This window comes from Mirounga angustirostris, unplaced genomic scaffold (assembly GCF_029215605.1).
Source record: "Mirounga angustirostris isolate CCGP_5_RB_7025 unplaced genomic scaffold, mMirAng1.0.hap1 SCAF_6, whole genome shotgun sequence".
In the NCBI taxonomy this organism is placed as follows: domain Eukaryota; kingdom Metazoa; phylum Chordata; class Mammalia; order Carnivora; family Phocidae; genus Mirounga; species Mirounga angustirostris.
The window spans coordinates 109,292,101-109,315,221 of record NW_026991714.1 but is presented as its reverse complement, the minus strand read 5'-3'; the positions used below and the strand labels follow the sequence as shown (position 1 = coordinate 109,315,221).

At 39.0% G+C, this 23,121-nt stretch overlaps 1 protein-coding gene across 4 annotated transcripts in view; it reads right to left on the bottom strand.

Moving 5' to 3' along the window:
• The window catches only part of NRG3 (neuregulin 3), a 1,020,119-nt gene that overhangs the window by 916,368 nt on the left and 80,630 nt on the right, over positions 1 to 23,121 (bottom strand). The gene's annotated exons all lie outside the window — the stretch shown is intronic.

Here is a 23,121-nt window from a genome sequence, read left to right as displayed (position 1 = left end):
AAGAACTTCTCAAACTCAACACCCAAAAAACAAATAATCAAGTCAAAAAATGGGCAGAAGATATGAAAAGACACTTCTCTGAAGACATACAAATGGCTAACAGACACATGAAAAAATGTTCATCATCATTAGCCATCAGGGAAATTCAAATCAAAACCACTTTGAGATACCACCTTACACCAGTTAGAATGGCAAAAATGGACAGGGAAAGAAACAACAAATGTTGGAGAGGTTGTGGAGAAAGGGGACCCCTCTTACACTGTTGGTGGGAATGCAAGTTGGTACAGCCACTTTGGAAAACAGTGTGGAGGTTCCTCAAAAATTTAAAAATAGAGTTTCCCTATGACCCAGCAATTGCACTACTGGGTATTTACCCCAAAGACACAGATGTAGTGAAAAGAAGGGCCATATGCTCCCCAATGTTCATAGCAGCAATGTCCGCAATAGCCAAACTGTGGAAAGAGCCGAAGTGCCCTTCCAACAGATGAATGGATAAAGATGTGGTCCATATATACAATAGAATATTACTCAGCCATCAGAAAGGACGAATACCCAACTTTTATATCAACATGGATGGGACTGGAGGAGATTATGCTAAGTGAAATAAGTCAAACAGAGAAAGTCAATTATCATGTGGTTTCACTTATTTGTGGAACATAAGGAATAGCATGGAGGACATTAGGAGAAGGAAGGGAAAAATGAAGGAGGGGGGAAATCGAACGGAGAGATGAACCATGAGAGATTATGGACTCTGAGTAACAAACAGGGTTTTTGGGGGGGATTGGTTAGCCCGGTGATGGAGGGCACGTACTGCATGGAGCACTGGGTGTTATACGAAAACAATGGAACATGGATCACCACATCAAAAACTAATGATGTATTGTATGGTGACTAACATAACATAATAAATTTAAAAAAAAGAAAAGAAAAGAATAATAGTATTGTGGACTGAACTCTGCCCCCCCCTTCATTGATTGAAAATCCTAACCTCTAGTAGCTCAGAACGTGACTATGTTTAAAAATAGGCCTTTAAAGAAGCCATTATGTTAAAACGAGGTCTTTAGATTGGGGTCTTAATCCAATCTGACAGTAGTCCTTACAAGAAGAGGAAATTTGCACACACACAGGCATCAGGGAGGTGCATGCACAGAGGAAAGACCCTGTGAGCACACAGCCAGAAGGCAGCCTTCTGCAGCCAAGGAGAGAGGCCTTAGGAAAATCTAAGGCCAACTGTCTGATCTCAGACTTCCAGCCTCCAGAACTATGAGAAAGTAAATTTCTGTAGTTTGAGCCACCCAGTCTGTGGTAGTTTGTGAAGGAAGCCCTAGCAAATGAATACAAACAGCTTTCACTTGAGTTAGCAAATGAAAATTCTGAAAATCATGAGAGACAGACTGCATTTTGTGTAAGCATGGTGACTTGTGCCTTCTTATGGCAAATTAGCACCTTCCAAAAAAAAGTTTATTATTTTTTTTCAGTCTTAAAAGATAGTACCTCAAAGTCATGGTTCAAATATGAATGTTGAAAATAGTTGGAAAATCACTCTCTTTTTTTATTTGTTCAGTTTAAGAGGGACTTTTACACTTACCACTTTCCCAATAGCCTTGTGAGATAGAAGCCAGGGCAGTTAAAACAATGCATTCATTGACCGATGAGAAGACTTTGTCAAGATTAATTTGCCCAAGTTCGCAAATGTAATAATTGGCAGAATAAAATCTCAGACCCAAGTGTTTCAATACCAGTCCAGTGAACTACAAGAATTCAGAGCCTCCCCCACCCCAGCCTCACCAAATCCAACTCCTTACTAGTACAAGGAAGCTCAGATTCTTTATCAAGATACATTTAAAGATTGAAGGAAGAGACAAAATGCTTTAAATTCAAATAGAGTAGATAACTGACTGAAATCAGATCCTTACTTATTTAGATATAAAATCTGTGGAGCACTGGAAAGGCGATGGGGGATCAGGTAGAATAATGAGAAAGCTTGTTTGGAGGTTCTAGCAGGGGAGCGCAGCTACTCGTATACCCTTGACCCAAGAACGGTCCTCCTCTATCGGGGAAGGTCGTCCTCTTCAACGGAGCGCACAGCTTCGGGAGGGACGCACATGGAGCGGTGAGGGAGGAAGGGGACACCCGCCTAGCCAGCCAGATCAGCCGAATCAACCCTGGCGATCAATGGGGTGACAGATGTTGCAGCCAGATCGCCCTCACATCCTGGATCAGGTAGAATAATGAGTCACCTTTCCAGCAAGGGTGGGCCTGCTAAACTCCCTGTCCCATGTGACTTCCAACGCTTTCTTGCCTTTCTCAGAATGTTTACTCTGAACCTTGCAGACCGGTTGTTGGAATGCACAGGCAAAGGTGGACTGACTGGCTGAGTGATGGACTGTAACCTGAGTTAAACGTTCAATTAAATTATTCAACTTTTCAGGGCGCGTGGGTGGCTCAGTCCGTTAAGCGTCTGCCTTCGGCTCAGGTCATGATCCCAGGGTCCTGGGATCGAGCCCCACATCGGGCTCCTGGCTCAGAGAGGAGCCTGCTTCTCCCTCTCCCTCTGCCTCTCTCCCTGCTCATGCTCTCTCTCTGTCTCTGTATCTCTGTGTCTCAAATGAATAAATAAAATCTTTAAAAAAAATTATTCAACTTTTCACTTTGAATCTGGTAAAATGCACTATAGCTGTCTTGGACGGAATACAGGAAATTTTCATAAATCCAGATTGTAGTTGCAAATGTGACTCCTGTATATGTTTATACAGATAATTCCCTAGGAATGGCTCAGGCTATGTATCCTTTAATTCCACTATCACAACATTCTGATGTAAGCTCTTATTATACATGCAATTACTATCTACATTTGCCATTTGCAAAAACAGAAACAAACACCAAACTAAACAAAATTAAGTGGGACAAATTATAGAGCAGAAGGTTGTTACCAAGATATAATTCAGCCCACCTGGACTTGCACTTCTCCTTATTTTAAACTGTTCCTTTAGGGCTCTCTAGCAATCTGTAGACAGTACTTCACAAAAATGTTCCTATTTGATATGAGCAAGATCTCAGAGTTTCCCTTTTGAGATTACAATATAGTTAGAAAGGGAGCCTTAACTTCTGCACTATTTCCCATTGAAACAGTGTGGAGGAAATCAGTGGTATCTTTGGCACAAAGTTATCCGGAGGTTTTGAAATCAGCCAAAGAGTTTTAAAAAGAGGTTAACAGTTGCATGCTGCAAAATACAAGATGCTGAGAATCTACAAAATTAAGATCACTCTATGAGTACCCTGATGACAAAACATATGTTTATTTTCCTGATAACACCACTTCTTATCAAGGTGTTTATAGACAGCAATATGCCACAGATCAAGGAGGAACCAGGACGGGGTTATCAAAGACACTACAATGCAGATTAAGAAGAAATCCACATTTTTAAAAAAAATATTCACCTTGTTAGGTTTTCATTGCCTTAACCCTCTGCTGTGTCATGAAGTAAAGAAGCTGTCCAAAGTTCTGCAAACTAGAGTGGTATGGCATAGCTCTTCGGTGGGCTTCTAGAAGTAATGGCCCACATGAGAAACTATGCCACAAAGGAGAACAATATTCACAAGCACTGAAAGATGCATGGAGGATGAACTCCTTCCCTTAAAGATGTCCCACCATCTACATCTGAGTTTTCGGTTTTCCTCTAATCAATCTTGTTAAAAACTGTTAAAGAATATGTACTATTTGCTTTCGTATCATCCAGTTTATCTGATTCTCACAATAGCCTTGTCAAGTAAAAATTAAAAACTGAATTTCTATTTTATTGTCTGCATTTTATACATGGGGAAACTAAGGCTCATAAGAGAATAAGTAACAGCATACAGTTATTTATTTTTAGAGCCAACTTTCCAAACCACAACAGTGTCTTAGTTTAAAAAAAGTAGATTATATGATACCATTATGTTGTTGGCTTTCATTAAAAACAAATTGTACTTTGGGAAAATTAGAACACAGTACTAATTAACAAGTATTAATTTGCTCAGTATAATAGGTTATCATGTGTTTGAAGCAATACAACTTTTTCTCTTCTTCAAAAATAATGAACTTGGCCAACAGAGAACACAATTTGTGTACATGAAGAATATAAAATAATAAATACACTGCTTTAGTTTGGCAACTTCATCTGTCCACTAATTTTTGAGAGAGTGCACGTGTGTGCAAACCGGCAGCGGGGGAGGAGAGCTGGGATGGTGTGAGGAGCAGAGAGAGAGAATCTTAAGCAGGCTCCATGCCCAGCACGGAGCCAGTGTGAGACTCGATCTCATAACCCTGAGATCATGACCTGAGCCGAAATCAAGAGCTGAATGCTTAACCGACTGAGCCACCTAGGACGCCCCTAGGCGTCCACTGATTTGATGAACATTTATTAAGAGTTTACCACTGTTCCAGGGACCAATCTAGTTGCTAGAGGAAGGACAATAAAATGATTAAAATCTGACTTTGAGGAGTACACAGCTAAGCAAATAGCTACTCTTCAGTGTAGTGAGGGAGAAGCACAGAGTTAAGGGCTGGTACAAGAGTTCAGGGGAGGAAATAGGTTATTCAGTCTGTGTGGGGGGAACCATAGGAGGCTGCAAATATACAATTCTTCACATCTGAATGCCACAGACTGGCTTTTTAAGGACCAAAAAAATGAAGAAATATACTGCAGTGAGCATGGACTGTTTTCTCGATTTCCACTCTAACATACTCATGGACATATCCATACTAAAATTCTGGGTACTCTGGCAATATCCAGAAAGTACAGTTGTGAGTGAAGTGTGAGCATCACATTAGGTGCAAGGGGAGCCCTGAGATACACCTAAACAGGATTTGTGTGTGTGTGTGTGTGTTTGTATCTGAGATTATAAGATTTTACTCTGGTGCAACATCTATATTAAAAATAGGCAGACACCTGAATACCTTAATCTAACCTGTTCCTTCCAATAGGGCATTAGGTTTGAGGTCCAAGAAAGAATTAACTGTATCTAGAATTACATATTCGTATCAAGAATTGCTGCTTTTGCTGACTTAGAATGGTAAGACTTGTGTTTTTTCATATGTGTACGAAAGTGTTTCCATTCCAGTTTAATTTATATATTAGTCATTGTAAAAAATGCATACGGTATCATATTCTTTGGATAACCTAATACAACTCTATTTCCTTTCACTATTGGAAAATATCCTAGCCAGCTAGCCTGAAGTCTAGGACTGAGAATCTAGGAAATGCAGCCGGTAAACATTTTCCCCTGTGCTTAACCTCTTAGACTAGAAATTTAAGTTTTCCCATCTCCAGTGTCTAGCATAAAATCTGGTACATAATAAAAGCTCAATAAATGTTAGACAGATAAAGGAAGAGAGTATGGCAGGGACAGAAAGAGAGAGGCCAGCCTATGTGAACAGTCAGTGGAGAGTCCATATTCCATTAGGGCTTACCTTTAGAGTGCACGATGACTAACCTCTAGCAACCTGAGGGCTTTCTCTCACTGATGGTATTCACAGTTTCCCCATGCAGGAGCAGTTTCTAACCAATGCCTGTGTGTGTTATAAATGCCCTGACTCCCTTACCCCTTGAAGGGGTATATTAGTTTCCTACTGCAGATGGAAAGGATGACCAAAATCTTAGTAGCTTCAAACAACACAAATATCTTACAGTTCTGGAAGTGTAAAGTCTAAAACGGGTCTCCCTGTGTTAAAATCAAGGTTTCAAGAGGGCTACATTCCTTCTAGAGGCTCTAGAGGAGACTGTTTCCTTGCCTTTTCCAGCTTCTAGAGGCCATCTGCACTCCTCCTTCAAAGCCAGCTGTGGCATCTCCAAATCTCTGACCATCTGCCTTCCTCCATGTTTAAAGACCTTTCTGAGGCGGGGGTGCCTGGGTGGTTCAGTTGGTTAAGCAGCGGCCTTCAGTTCAGGTCATGATTCCGGAATCCCAGGATCGAGGCCCACATCAGGCTCCCCACTCGGTGGGGAGTCTACTTCTCCCTCTGCCCTTCACCCTACTCATGCTCTCTCTCTCTATCAAATAAATAAATAAAATCTTTAAAAAAATAAAAAATAAAGACCTTTCTGGGGATGCCTGGGTGGCTCAATAAGTTAAGCGTCTGCTTTTGGCTCAGGTCATGATCCCAGGGTCCTGGGATCGAGTCCCACATTGGGCTCCTGGCTCAGCAGGGAACCTGCTTCTCCTTCTGCTTGCCACTCCCCCTGCTTGTGAGCACTCTCTCTCTCTCTGACAAATAAAATCTTTTAAAAATAAATAAATAAAAATTAAAAAAAAATAAAACCTTTCTGGTTATACTGGGTTCACCTGGATAACTTAGGATATTCGGTTTACCTTAAGGTCATCTAATTAGCAACCTTAAAAATTCCCCCTTGCCATGTAACATGACATACTCACAGATTCTGTGGAGTAGGACACAGGCATCTTGGGGAGGCCACGGTTCTGCCAGCAACAGTGGGTTAGCTCCGAGGCCAGAATTTTCCAGTGGGATTAAACACCACTAGCATACAGGGTTTACTTTCTTGATAATGCCACTTTAATTGGTGCCTACATTTTCCCTTTGTCTATCTCACTGTCCACCTCCTAAATAATTTGCTTGCATTTGAACCCCCAACTTTCTGAGGCAACCCACACTGGACACTGGGCCCTTGGCAGGGTAAATGTGATGCACCATCCTATACGATGATTGTTATATATAAAAATATGATAATCATATATACACACATATATATAAATCACATACCTGCATGTCTTTATATATTATTTTATGTTCTTCTCTTAACTACAGATACAAGGATTGTCTCTACCACACATTTTTGGTTTGCCTCTGCCCACTTTGTACTGTGATAAGCTAACAGTAGGGAGGAACCGGTACTCAAAACAAGTTTTACCCTGTCATTTTTTTCTATTTCTTAAAAACCGGAATTTCTGGTGTTCTTCGTTGCTTTGTGCAGATCCATATGCCCATCTACCATATTTTTTCTTTTACCTGAAGAACTTCCTTTAACATTTCTTATAGTGCAGGTCTGCTAGTAATGAATGCTTTCTAGCTTTTGTATGTTTGAAAGTCTTTCTTTACCTTCGTTTTTAAAAGATAGGTTCCTGAACAAAATAATTCTGGATTGATAGTTTTTACCTTCCAGTTCTATAAAGATGCTACTTCACTGTCTTTTCATTTGCATTGTTTACCATGAGAAATCCTTGGTCATCCTAATCTTTGTTCCTTGGTATGTAACTTTTTTTTCCCTCTCTCTTGCTGCTTGTCTCTGTATCACTGGTTTTGAGCAATCTGGTTATAATGTGCCTTTGTTAGTTTCCTTCTGGTTTCTTGTGTCTGGGGTTCACTGAGCAACTTGGATATGTGGATTTATAATTTTTGACAAATTTGGAACAATTTTGGTCATTATTAATTCAATTTTTTTCTGTCCTCCCCCCTTCTTTGAGAATGACACACATATATTAGAATGTTTAAGGCTGTCTCATGGCTCACTGATGCTCTCTTCATCTTCTGAAATGTTTTCTTTCTGTGTTTCATTTTGGGTGTTTCTATTGCTGTGTCTTCAAGTACATTAATCTTTTCTTCCACAGTGTCTAATCTGGCATTAATCTCATCCAGCGTATTTTTTTAAACATGGCACTTTTCATTTCTAGACATTCAGTTTGGTTCTCTCTCCATGTCTCTATTTAATTTTTGAAGACAGGATATTCAACGTAGGATTTAACGTCTTGTCTGCTAATTCTAATACCAATGTCAGTTCTGGATTGGTCTTAATGGATCTTTCTCCTCAGTATGGATCATACTTTTCCTACTTCTTTGCTCATTTCATAGGTTGTGATTGGATGCCAGGTATTGTGACTTCTACTCTGTTGGATGCTAGATATTTATTTTTTATTCTTCTACATATTCTTTAGCTTTTTCCTAGGATGCACTTAAGTTACTTGGAAACAGTTTATACCTTTCATATCTTTTTTAATACCTTTTAGGTGTGACATGAACAGTATTCAGTCTGGGGAAGGACCCTCAGGGTACTCTCTGTAATATCCTGAGAATTAGATTTTTCAGTCTGGCTGGTGAGGGCATGCACTATTCCTAGCCTAGTATGAGAGTCCGAGAGTACTCCTTCTAAACATTGTGTGTACTTCTTTCCCAGCCTAGATGGTTTCCTCATACACATGCAGTGATCAGCACTCTACTGAGTACTCAGGGGGGCAGATCTTTAGAGTGCTTTCTCTGTGCAGCATTCAGTCTCCAGCACTCTGTTCTGTTCAATCTAGCTACCACAGTCTTCCCAAATCCTCAGCTCCATGTCCTCAACTCAAGGAGATGCCTGGGCTCTTCCTGGGTTCTCCACCCTGTGCTACACTTTAGAAACTGTCTCAAAGCAATACATGTCAGCAATCATATGATTTCCTCATTTATTTTCTAGCTCTCAGGACCACAATCCTTCACTGCCTGGATTTCAGTATTTTGAAAACTTTTGCTTCACATACTCAGAATATTTTTTGCTTCTTTCAGGCAAGAAGTCCCTGTTACTCCAACTTGGCCATAAGTAGAAGTCCCCACCATCAGAATTTATTTTTTCATTACCTAATACATAATGGAGATGTTTGCTCTATTTTTTAAATCATAGTACTATATTGTACATACAGTCCTCTATCAAGTAGTAAACACTTTTCATCTTATCTCTCAGAAATTCCCCACTTAGGCCTTCACACCTTCCTTGATACCACGTGATATACCCAAATCTCTGCTCGCCTTAATATGCTATTTTATACCAGTATGCCCCAAAGGGAAGTCTTAAGTCTGACCTGATACAGAAGGAGGCTTATTGACCTAGAAGCTCTGTTGCTTAAGCCTCAGGGCCCTTCAGTTGCATAAGCCCTGTACTTAATGCTGTGTTCCTCATGTTGTATTATTTTGCTTAAAGGGTGCTCCCCAAATTGTATGAGGTTTGGGCACCACCAAACTTGAGTTTGTCCCTGGATATAAGGATTCTACTCAGATGAGACATGCAGTTTTAGAAGTCTGACCCCGTATCTTGGTCTAACATAGTGTTTTTCCCCACATAAAGCCATTTCTTTGCTTACCTATCACTTGACACGCAGTGGATTCTCAATACTTAATTTACCCAAAAAGTGCTAGTTCATGGCATTAAATATGTAATATACATTAAGTTTTCATTATGGAAATGAGAAATTTAGAGTTAAGCTGCAAAATGCCTTTTCACCATTGTCAAACTACAGAATCAATAAAAACTGCTCATGTTCAAGTTAAGAGGAAAAAAAATCCTCTACAAACTAGTTGAAATGAGTCACAGACCTTGTTGTTGTTGCAATTATTTTGCACTTCAATACCTTTAACACTGATTATATCTAGAAGGGTAATTACTCACAGAGCGAGTAACAAATAGCATACCTCTGACATGTTGACTTATCAGTAATTGCCAGTTACATACACAGTCACATTTACTATGCTATATGCACAAAGATAACAGTACTTCCTTCCTCACTGCCCATTTTATTTCTTCTTCTGTTGCCACCAAAAGGTGCAAAGTATTAGCTGATACACTGGGAAAGTTAGTTTTAAATTATCTTCAAACTGGGTTTTGGAAAATCGCATGATAAATGTATAGAAATGTTATGATTAGCATAAAATGCATACATTAGGATTTTTTTGAGTACTTACTATGTATGGGGCATTACAGCAGAAGCAAAGGTTACAAAATTATATCCGAGTCCCCTCTAAGAAATATTCTAGAATAAGAGAGAGTTTTAAAAAAAATAGTACACTATCTTATAATAAATGCCAGAAGGGGGGGTGGACAAAGTACTATGAAGAGACTGAATTAAAGTGGTCAGTGGCATACAATCCTTCATGCTTCTAAACACATGCGCAGGGTACCGGGGTGGCTCAGTTGGTTAAGCATCTGCCTTTGGCTCAGGTCGTGATCCCAGGGTCCTGGGATGGAGCCCTGCATTGGGCTCCCTGCTCAGTGGGGAGTCTGCTTCTCCCTTTCCCTCTGCACCTCCGCCTGCTTGTGCTGTCTCTCTCTCAAATAAGTAATTTTTAAATATGTGAATGCGCACACACCACACTCAAACATATTCAGACATGAGAGAACATAGCAGATATAATTATATAGCCTCAACCTAGCAATAAGCAAATGTAGAAAGATTTCTTTTTTCTAATAACTGATATTACATTTACTTTCTGAATTCTCAGCATCTGGTGAATTGGCTATAGGAAAGAAAACTTAATCTTGTCAAATACAAATATCTCAGGCTGATCTCATAATATTTTCTGCTCATACTAAAAAAAACCTCGTCACTTTTTTTCTTTTTAATGTGGTTGCAAAAGAATGGTCATCTCAGACCCGAAAGCTCCTGAGCGGCCAGTTTCTGTTTCATTGCTCTCCCCTGCTCTCTGCTGCTGCCTGCAACCAGTGTAGATGGGCCAGATGTGTTTGTGTGGGTAAGGAGTTAGGGGAGGGTGGAGAATCTATCTATTCACTTCAGGGTCAGCAGGATGCTGATTTGCATCTGCAGCCTCATTATTCATAGCTGTTGTGTTTTTTTTTTTCCTCTCTCTCTCTCTAATGCATGCCGGTGATGGGTCCCCTCTCTGCTGCAGGCCTCCAAAAACAGCTCCCAAAGGCTATACTGGTCATCCTTGGTGTTCTGCTGGGGAAAGTAGGGAAGACAGGGAGCCTCCATTCAGAGCCTAGCACAGGTGGTCCACCTGAAGAATAGCCATTTCCTCCCTCATGCACCTAGTAACCGGTTCACTCCACAGTCCCTGCTCCACTGCATGGCCTCTCTCCCTCTACCCCCAGGAAACTCAGCTATCCCTGTTGCCTGGACATTTCACCAAACGGAGCTACCACAGTCTGGACTTGGTGCACTCCACCCCTAACAACCCTGCCCCATTCCATCCTCCATGCAAGGATGTTAGTCTGCGTTCTGGCTCAGTAAATCTCAACAGAGGTGAGCACGCAACTATAAATCAAAGGAGAGGATGCGGGTCGGGCAAGCAGAAATTTGAGGGACAGAGGAGTCAAAGATCACCCTTTTTAGATCGTTCTTCCCAACAATCTGACTCTTTCCCAGCCCTCCTTTATGACTTGGTGGCCTGATATGATAGCAGAAATGGAACCCCACATAAATGTCTTCATATTGAAAAGTAATAAAGCAGGACACCCGAATTGGTAAATAAAATATGTTCTATGACCCTAACTTGGAAATACAACTACATAATGACCTGAAAGACCAGTTTTATCATTCTCCAAGTTTCCACCAAAACATCATAGCTGGGATAAAAGTACACAGTCCCCCAACCTCAGAGCTGTACAACAGGGGACACGGGCTGGGAGCAATCCCACCCCTCTTCTCACCCCTCAGCACCATTCTTCCTAACACACTGTCTGGCATACCACTATGTGGGCAACCCAGCCCCGAGTCCAAAAACTGCCCACTATTCACCCTTCCCTGCTCCCAAACAGCCACCCCTTGGACTGACTGACACTGAGGCAGTCTGAATCCTCTAAGAAGTCCACACAGGTCCTTTAAGGCTCAAGGGTGTTCAAGCAGAGAATTCCAAGAGTAGGCAGAGCACAGGTTCCAGGAACTTCTCAACACCACCCTCCAAGCCCCCTCATAACAAGAGCAGAGCCTGCCAAACTGCAGGCCACAGAACAGGGGCCTTTCCTGCTACTGACATTCTGTGGTTCTTTGTCAAAATGCAGGAAACTTCTAGGAAAATAAAACTAAAAGCAAAAGTTAATGTTACCAGGCAAAAATATTTCATATTTCACCCCATTACATATTATATTTAGACATATATACATACTTATATATATAAATGTTGTGTAATAAAGAAGGAGTGCTGGCAAGCATAAAGCTAAACTGGCAGAAATAATATTGCAGGTGAGTTCAGAGCCCTTCTGCAGAAATGTAAGCATATCTAATCATACATAGTAAAAAGAGACACAGAAAGCATATTAGCTCAGGAACGGTGGAAATAACAGGAAATGAAGACAAAGGAAGCTATTCCATTTCTATAAAATGGAAAATATATACCTGAATGGTATAAAAGACATGAACTTTTGCGCAATGAAAACCTTAACTTTCAAGCATATAAAAGGGAAAAAAAAATTCCAAAAATATAAAAGATACCATCAGTGTCGTAATTGGATAATTTAACTTTCTAAGAAACTGAAAGCTGACATGAGCAAAAATAAACAAAAATATAGAGAATACATGTAATGCAATTAGTAATTGGGTCTAACATATATATATATATATGGGGTGTGTGTGTGTGTGTGTGTGTGTCTTTTCACTCAACAGACAGAAAATATGCATTTTTTTCAAACACATTAGAAACATTTCCCAAATTGGGACTTGGGTGGCTCAGTCAGTTAAGCATCCAACTTTTTATTTCAGCTCAGGTCATGATCTTGGGGTCGTGAGATCAAGCCCTGAATCAGGCTCCATGCTCAGTGAGGAGTCTGCTTGAAATTCTCTCCTTCTCCCTCTGCCCCTCCTCCCACTTGTTCTCTCTCTCTCTCTCAAATAAATAAATAAATCTTTAAAAAAAGAAAAAAAAGGAAAGAAACACTTCCCAAATTGGCCATGTAGTAGAATATAAAGGAAGTTTCAATATATTCTTCAAGTTAATAACAAAAAAGCCCCACTCACAATCATTATATAATAAAATTCAACATACCCAACAATGAAAGGAAAAAACGTATTTGAAAGGTAAAATAAAAAACAAAAAGAAAAACATCTAAACTTAAGTTTGGATTAAAACTTTGGATTAAATAAATATTATCAGGAAATTACAAATTATTTATACAAGAACAATAATCATAGCAATAAATCTTAACACCTGTGCATTACAGATAATATGGTACAGAGAGAAAAATTTATAGCCACAAATATAGGATACAGAGTGAATACTAGGAAACTATGAAAATATAAATACCAAAAACATAAAGTTAGAAATAACTAGTAAAGATAAAGGCTGTATTTATAAAATAGCATATTTTTAAAAACAGTGTTTTTATAAAGATGTAACACACATAATCAACTATCCCCCCCCATATATCATATTAAAAGGAGGAAAGAGAACAGGCATAATATAAAAAACATGTAAAAGAACATGGCTACGGAAGATATAATTTTTTTAATTTTATTACATTATGCTAATCACCATATATTACATCATTAGTTTTTGATGTAGTGTTCCATGATTCATTGTTTGCCTAAAACACCCAGTGTACCATTCAGCACGTGCCCTCTTTAATACCCATCACCAGCCTAACCCATCCCCCCACCCCCCTCCCCTCTAGAACCCTGTTTGTTTCTCAGAGTCCATAGTCTCTCATGGTTCGCCTCCCCCTCCTATTTCCCCCCTTTCATTTTTCCCTTCCTGCTATCTTCTTCTTCTTTTTTTTTTTTTAACATATAATGTATTATTTGTTTCAGAGGTACAGGTCTGTGATTCAACAGTCTTACACAATTCAAGGGCTAGTATCCAAAATCTAGGAAGATACAATTTTTTAAATATTTTATTTATTTGAGAGAGACAGAGATAGAGAGAGTAGGAGCAGGAAGGAGGGGGAGAAGCAGACCACTCGCTGAGCAGGGATCCCGATGCGGGGCTTGATCCCTGGATCCTGGGATCATGACGTGAACCGAAGGCAGACACTTAACCGACTGAGCCACCCAGGCGCCCCAGAAGGTGTATATGTTTTTGTAATTTTGCATATAATATGTAATTTTATAAAAATATTAAATGTACTATGGACAATATCAAACAAATACAACTGATGAGCTACAAGACACGACTAATTTTCTTAAAAAATATACATGGCCAAAATAAGTTCAAGGGGATTATCTAAATAAAATAGGATGGTGGTAGTGTCTACTGACTGGTTTCTAACAGCAGATCCAATGTGATTTTTTTTTTTTTACAACTCATTTAACAACTCAAGGAAGCAAACATCATATCCTTTATATGCGGAATTTTAAAAAGCTGAACTCACAGAAACAGAGTAGAGCAGTAGTTACTAGGAGCTAGAAGTTGGGATAAAAGGGGAGATATTGGTCAAAGGGTACAAACTTCCAGTTGTAAGATGAATAAGTTCTAGGAATCTAATGTACAGCATGATGATCATGATTAATAATATTTTACATATACTAGAAAGTGGCTAGACAGTAGATCTTAAATGTTCTCACCACAAAAAGAAATGGTAACGATGCAGTGGAGGTGTTAGCTAAAGCTCTGGCTGTAAACATTTTGTAGTATATCAGTGTATCAGATCAATACCTGTACACTTGAAACTTAGAGAATGTTTTATGTCAGTCATACCTCAATAAAGCTGGGGGGGCAGGCGGGGAAGAAAGTAAGTATCAATCTCCACAATTTCTAGATGAAGAGCCAAGGCTCAAATTTCTTAAATATAGTCACACAATTAATACATAATAGCAGAGCTAAAATTTCAACCCAGGCTTGGCCAACTCAGAACCCTCTCCGTGTTTCTAGTAAAGTGCAGGTTCTCATTCTTTAGCACTCATCAGAATCACATGGTAAACTTGTTAAAACATAGATTATTGGGCCCCAACTCCAGAGATTTTGATTTAGTAGGTTTGGAGTGCAGCCCTGAATGTGTACTTCTAACGAACCTTAAGGTAATGATACAGACTCTGTTTTGTGGAGCCCTGCACAAGACCATGAAGCTTTTCTCTGACAATAACCTCCTCTGAGCAGGAATTTGGAGTAAAACAAGTTTTGCTTTTGCTCTCTGAGAAGACAGTGTTTCTTGTGGGACAGGTTCATATAGAACAAACTCCTTGTGTGCCAAGGAACAAAAATTATCAGCTAATGTTAATACCTAATTAATGCAAAATGTGCTGAATTATGTCCAATTTCATTGCAGACCTTACAAACAAAAAACCTCAACCCAAAACTGACACAGTTAAGTTTCTTTCCCTTCTGATTTTTTCCCCTGCATCCTGCTAATGGCAAAATGCCATCGCAGAGGATGTGAAAAGTGATGTGTCAATATTGTTATCTAAAGTTTACACTGTATGGCTTAAGAAATGAATACAAAAATAAAGCAAACTGAGATATGTGTGAAGTGCAAAGTAGTATTATTCATCCATCCATTCATTCATTCACTTAAACAGCAAACAAATATTCCATGCTAAAGCCCAGGGATAGTGTCTTGGGAAGTATAAAGATGAAGCCAACTCAGAAGCTGTCCCTGCCCTCAAGAAGTTGACAATGTGATATTGAAGACTGGCATTCAAGAAATACCTATGATAAATCATGAAACTGTATCCATAAAACCAGAGTATCAAACTTTAGTATTTACAGTATGAACTATACAGGGAAGAAAAAGAAACCTAATCCTCTTCTTAGAAGATAAAGCCAAGGCTGCAATTTTTCATTATTCATGATGTGTATTTAAATTATACATGTTAGTTCACATGGGGATAATTTGCCACCACATTTCCAAACTCAAGTATTGTCTCCTCCATTGTAACATTCTGAAAAAATAGTTTAAGGAGTTGAATGTATAGTCCATTAAATGAGACAGTCGTGCTCGTCTGAAAGAAGCAGATAAGCAGTAGTGAGATCCACCCCCCAACACCACACCAGCATTGCCAGAAAACCCAAGATTGAATTTGGAATACCAAGTTATGGTCACACAAATCAGGAGGGTTAGAAACAGGATAACCTCAAAGGCGACTCTGTTGATTAGGAGTCCTTATAAAAAAGTTCCTCCCCAACACCAGGAACTAGCAGAGGGTGTCACTACCTGAAAATAGGAAGTGTTGACCTCCATCAAGTCTCCAATCAGGTGCTGGGGACACTCCTGTACAATACCTTCTCTGCCCTGCTTTGCTCAAGCAGAGAAGAGATCCAGGAACTACGGCCAAAGGAAGCCTGAGCTACAGGGAGGATAGAGAGTAAATCTTACACACCTCTGTATCTGCAAAGCCAAGTATAATGCTCGATAGCAGAATGTTTGTTCTAATTACTGAAACACTCTATGGATAGAGTTCACTGAACTGAACAGAATAGATTCATTCTAGTCTCATTACTGTTACTACCCTGCTGGATGACCTTAAGCCAATGATTTTATTTTTCTGATTTTCAGTTTTTACTTCCGAAGATGAGCATTACAATGACAAAGATTTCATGTGGCTCCTCCAGGAAAGAATTCAGAAAATGCAAACAAACACTGTAAATTATAATGTGCCACATCAATGTGAGGGTTGAAAGGTAAGAAAGTTGCCTTTAAGTTGTTACTCTAAAATGGCTGAGATATGAACCTACTTATTGGCTAAAGAAATGCCTATGAGAATTTGTTCAAGTTATAATCATCTATGCAATTACATAAAGTTTTAAGTAAGAATACCCACCCTTCTCCCTGCTCAGCCAGCCCCAGAACTTGATAAGACTATTTTCATTTTTAATTAAAACACATCATAACAAGAAAAATTTTTAATGAACAACGTGGACAGGGAACATGGATGAAAGATGTGCTCTAACCATAACACAAAACACATGAAGAAACTAGATTAATTAATAGAGGGTAATATGGGTACAAGAAAATGCAGAAATATGAATGTAACCAGCTAGAAAGTCTAGAAACAAATCCTTGCATATATACTAATTTAGCGTGTGAAAGTTAGAATTCCAAATCAATAAGAAAAGGAAGTGGTCAATAAATAGTGGTAAGGAAATGAGGTACTGATTTAGGGAAAAAATGAATAAAGTTACACCTCTCTGTTATACTATACACATGCTCACATGCATATCTATCTATCCATCCATCCATCCATCCATCCATCCATCCATCCATCCATCCATCCATCCTTGGGAACTCTACCCAGCTTAAACCATAAAAAATAAAACTCTAAAATTACCTAAAGATATCAGCAGAAACTATAAGATTGGTAAGGTCTTTCTAAGTAAGAAACAACTTAGAAGACAAAATTGAAAAGACTGAGAGATCATGTGAAAACAAAATTAAAAGCTCACCTGTAAATAAAAAAAAAAAAATTATCATTGAAGTTAAAGGAAAAATGGAAGTCTTAGAGAATATATCTACAATATATTTAATAAATAAAGACCACATGAGGAAAAATAAAAATGTCCTAAAAGCAGTAAGAAAAACACAACCAACCCAAAGGAGAAATGAACAATATAAAAAACCCACAATTTGTATTAAAATCAGTAAGCATGTCAAAAGATGATTAAACTCACTAGTTATCACTGATGAAATGTACATTATATCATTCCCAGCAAAATACAATGCCAATAATTTTTAAAGAAAATCTCACGTATAGACACACATATAATTAAATATGTACAAGAATGTTCTTTGTGATGGGATGCTTTCACACAGAATATTTTTGGGAATAAGTCAAAGAAAACATGACTCAAATTGGCTCAAGCAATGAGGAAATATATTTTTCATGTACTGAAAAGTCTTGGTTAATTGTGTTAGAAGCACAGTGATAACATAAGAGACTTAGGTTCATTTCCCTACTCTGATATCTACAATGATTTCACTCGAAGGATGGGGCATCTTGTGTTCATAACACGGTTACCAGAAACAAACTGCGGAATATTCTTCCTTACTCATATTCAATGGAAGAGAGAGTAACTGGATTCTTCATCCCAGAATCCCTGAGCAGAATTTTCCTTGTTTCTTTGGCCTCAAATGGCTTTCCTTTGCCGGTTGTTATAGAACCCATGGCAACGGGATGGGCTGCTCCTCTGCCATTCAGGCCCCATAACTTCACAGGGGAGTGGTGGACACCAGATTAAAATGAGACTTCTTAAAAAGGGTCTCTTTCTAAGAAGAGGTGAGGTGAATATAGGAGAGGCACTGTCTAGTAACACTTTAATCACTAAGTGACACCAGCCAATTAATGCCTAATTATAAGCCTTCCAATTTACAGAATGCAAAAACTATCAAAAAGTTGGGGTAGACCTAAATGAAATAAAATGGATTAAAAAGTTACATAAAATATATTCAGTATTATTTCCTAATCATTATAAAAGTCAACAACAAAAATATTTATGCAAATACATTATGTATAGGTACATAAAGGGGGTTGAGGAAAAACACTGGACCAATGTTTCTGAACTGTTTTTTCATTATCCTATGGAGCCTTTTGAGATATTTCTTTCCTAATCATGCCCCCACACTGTTAAATGCCCCCCATGAAATGTTAATACCTCAAATACATTGTATATCTATTTATAAACTGTATGTATATCTATACTTTATATATAGAATGAGTAAAATTTTTCACCCCTCCCAAAAATAAATTTTTGCCCCCTTGGGAGGTGATATCACCTCTTTTGAATATTACCCACAAAATTACTGAACAGTTTCTATTTTACCTGGAACAGGAAACAGAAGAAGGGAGGATGTCTTGTTCTCTTAATACTTTTCAGTATTACAAGGAAAGCCACATGTTTAATTCATATTTTTCTAATTAAAAAACAAAATAGCGATGGCTTCCAAACATGTTTTTTCTGAACTCCTATTCCACCAAAAAAAAAAAAAGAAGAAGAAGAAGAAGAAGAAGAAAGAAAAAGAACCCCACAAAACTATTTGCTTCCTGGAGATCTGAGTAAACAAAGATTGTCATTCACACATCCCCCAAATCCTGAAATTATGATCCACACAGAAATTAAGAAAGGCAGGACTCACACAGCACCATCAGAAGAGAATGCAGCCATTCTAACATAACATTTAGAGATGGCAGAATGATCAAAACATTTGCCAAAGCTGCAGAATCTCCTGCTTTAGCATGTTTCAGAGTATCTAACAGACCCTCAGTTATAGGCATGTAAAGAGTTCCTAGTGATGGATTTTTCCAATCCAGAAAGACCATCCTCTGAGACATATCCAATATGTCAGTGGCCTCCCTTATTTAGGTTAAGAAACATTAAGGTTAGCAATGATTTCTTTCATGAAATAAGAAAAAAGTATAGAAAAACACATTATTGATTTGTAAAGCTGTTAAGGTCTGAGCAGGTTATATGTATATTTTGTGTAGTCACCATGACTATTCCATGAAACAGATATTATCCCCATTTGATGGCTGTGGGAATTAAGGCACAAAGAAGTTGAATGATTCACCACTTGATGCCTGCTGAACTACTAACGACTCTAATTCCCAACCTTCCGTTCCTGTTCCTAGTCTCCTTAACGTAACTTCCTCCATCATTCCTTCTGCAAGGATTTGTAGAGCATGGGATTCATGCCAGGCACCCTACCCTGTATGTGCTGGGAATAAAGTAACAAAACGATGAGATCCTTGCTATTATGAAGCTTATATTCTAGTAGAGGCACAAGTCAGACTAAATACATAAGTAATATTTCAGAGTAATAAGTACTATAAAGTAAATAAAACAGGTGACAGGATAGAAAGTATGGTTGTATATGAGTGGGGATGGGAGACCTGACAGTTTTAAATGGGAGCAGGGTCTAGGATGCTATAAGAGAGGGAAGAGTCTTCGAGGCAGGAAGATTAGCATGTGCAAAGTCTCTGAAGAGTGACTAACATTGTACTAGGTAGAGAAATACCAGCTGCTATAATGGACACACCCTAAACCTTCAGTAACTTAACACACTGCGGTTTATTCATGTTAACATCCACTGCAGACGTTACTGGTTGGTGGACGGACTTCCTCCACGTGGTGATCCAGGGACCTGGTTCCTTCCACTTTGCAGTTTTGCCAATGCCTAGGGCTGCAGAATACTTTGTGTCCAGGGAGGGGAGGCAGCACATTTACTTCCTAATAACACTATCCAGGAAATACCATGTCATTGGTGAAAATTAATCTCATGGATGCAAAGCAAGCTGAGCACCGCAGACCTAAGGACAATCTTACAATCATGGATGGACAGGCATGCATTCTGCTTTGAGGGATCTCCGGCTCAGAAATGGATGTTTTAAGGAAGAGTAAGAGGCCAAAGTGGCTTGAACACTGTGAGCCTGGAAAAGAGTGGTAGGAGAGAGTTCAAAGTAAAAGAGGCACCAGGTAATGTAGGGCCTGGTAGGGTATAGTAAGGCATTCGGTAGTCTGTTAAGTGTGACAGGAAGACGTTGGAGGTTTTAAGCAAATTACAGTCACAGTATCATTCGTTTCCAAAAGCTCAACCTGGCTTCTACCTAGAGAATATAATCTGTGGTAGGGCAAGAGCAGAGAAACTAATTAGAAGACGTCCATAATAAATAAGGTAAGAGATGATGATGCTCAGGACCCGCCATGGTGGAGTTAAGAAGTGGTCAACACAGGGTCTATTTTGAAAGTAGAGTTACAGGATGTGGTGATGTGAGTCGTGAGTGAATGGCAGGAATCAGGATGGCTAATAGATCTTTTGCAATGGTCCAATTACTATGGCTACGTGTTAACTACCCAAAGTTGAGTAAGTGTGTCTCTGCTGCAGACTGTGTAGGCTCTCAGCAGGATGACTACAAACTGGTGGGGATGAGACTGGTCTGAAGTCTTGTCCATTCACATCTATGGCAGTTGATGCTTGCTTGAGTTGGGGACTTCACTGCTGCTCCCTGCCAGGCTGTCCAAAGGTTCTCTACCTGTGGGCTAGTCTGGGCTTCCTCATAGCCTGGTGGATGGTCTGCCCCAGAGCAAGCCTCCCCAAAGAGAGAACCAGATGGAAGCTGTTTTGTCTTTTGTACTAGCCTCAGAAGTCACCAAACTCATGTTCACCATATTCTATTTGTGGGGACAGTCACAAGCACCCACCAAATTTTAAGTAGAATAAAGACCCCACCTATCATGGGAGGAGTGCCAAAACCACATTATAAAAAAGCATGTGAGATGAGAGATTTTTGTTGCAGTCATTTAGAGAAATACACTCTGCCACCTCGAAGCAACAGGATAAAGGGAGTCATTAATTAAGACGGGAAGACTGAACGACGATCAGGTGTTTCTGGGTGAAGGACTCAAAATTCTGTTCTGGATATATAAAGCTTAAGGTACCTATTACACATCTAATTGGAGATACAGAGTGAGCAGTTGGATAAATGAGTCTGGAGTTTATTGGAGAAGTGAGAGCCAGAGAAACATATTTTGATTTTATCAGCATGGAGAGGGTATTAAAGTCATGAATCTCATGAGATTGCCCAGAAATAAAGTTTAGCTGGAAAAAAGAAGGAGAATTTAGTACTGAGCTCAGGAGCACTCAACTCCCCAAAAGTATCAACTTTTATTTTGCCAAGACTTTGATACTTCAACCTATTCTTCAGAGACTAGGTAGTTACTTAAATATATTTAAAGAATAAGATATTGGCAATGAAACATAGCTAAAATGACCTTTAGACCTATTTTGCCCCACGTCAAGATATTTAGGATTTATGTGGAAGTCTTAAAATTTAATCAATTTTCACCAGAATCATTCACAAAATAATGAAACTTGGGAATAAAACAAATGGCCACTATTGTTTCTGTATAAGTGGTCCACAACTCAGCCTCCCCAAAGGAAGCTCTTCCTGCCTGACAGCCTTCACACTGGGAAGTTGGCTTGTTCTGTTTCTACAGCAGCTTTCAGCCTTGGGACTCAACTGGAACACCTCTCTTCTTCTCCTTCTCTCTCTCTCTCTCTCTCTCACACACACACACACACACACACACAGAGAGAGAGAGGTTCTGTTTCTCCAGAGAACCCTAACACAGGTGTTTGATTTTAGTTATAATTTTTTCATGAGCACAACCCATTCCAGTTCAGTAATCTGAATCCTTACACAAATAACATGTGAAATTAGATCAAGCCAATCAATACTATACAAAAACCTGGACAACAGTAAGGCATTCTGGGGAGTTGCTGCTGACTTCAGCACAGCCATGGATGGTGTGATACTGTGGGGCAAAGTGGTAAGCATCCCTGTTTTTGAAATGGTTGCTCCTCCTTTCCTGAAGGATGGCATGTATGTTGGCTTTTGCCAACCTATCTAGAACAGACGTCTCCAAAGTCTTCACCCCTGTTTAGAATGACCTTACTCACGCTCCTCCGTTTGTGAATGCAGATTGTTTTATTTTTTTATTCTACAATCATCTACTAGATTGTTGTTTCAGAAGTAGATTGATTTAGAGCCAATCCCCAGACACAGCAGGAAATTGTGGGGTTCAAAAGGGAAAAAGAAAGAGAAAGTGCTTGAGCTCAGCTTGTTTTCTTCTGATTTTTTTTTCTTTGTTCTGAAAGAATCCAGGGAACTTGCTTGGGAAATGGGTGTGTTGATCTAATGGCTGAATCACTTGAGGGTGATTTTACAAGTATCTAGGGCATGCATATAATCAAAGGAAGAAAACGCTTAAATTCCATAAGATAAAAAGAAATAGAACATTAAACATAAAGTATAAATTTTTGGAAGTGTCATGCTTGCCAGTATTCAAAAGGCTCCAGATAACAAAAAGAAAATGTCTGTCAGCCCCAGCACAGAAAAATAGTCAGACATGAGTAGCAAATGACTCCCACCCATAACTGGGCTGCTTCCTGAATTAACTGTGCCTACCCCTTCGGCTCTTCTCCACCCTTCATTCCACACTAAATATGTATTCAAAATGTTCCCTGTTACTTATTTTTTAAAGTGCATTTAAACAGAAAGGAACGCCCCGACTCTTTGGTACCAGCCTAATTATTCCAAAAGATGCAAACGAGGGAATAATATATTGATTTAGGATTTTATAACTTTCAGGTTGATCTGGAAACACAGCAAAGAATCATGTTCATTATCCAATTTCAAGTCTAATTCAATATATCTGACTTCCCAAATATTCAGATTAAAAAGGTGAAAAGCACTTTATTGTTTTACCAAAAATGTTAAGGTTTTAATGAGTCAGCCTCTTCCTGTTTAGAAAACCTAAGCTATAAACAAAGAGAGGATGAAAAACGTTCTGCTTTCATTTTACAAAAATCAAAGAAATTTAAAATTGGAGTCTGTAAAAGATCAGAAAACTCTGATGATATGTCTTATTCTCAGATCCTCACAAGCACTAGAGCAGAACGAAACTGTGCCATTTTATGTTTGTTATAAACAGTGTCATAATAT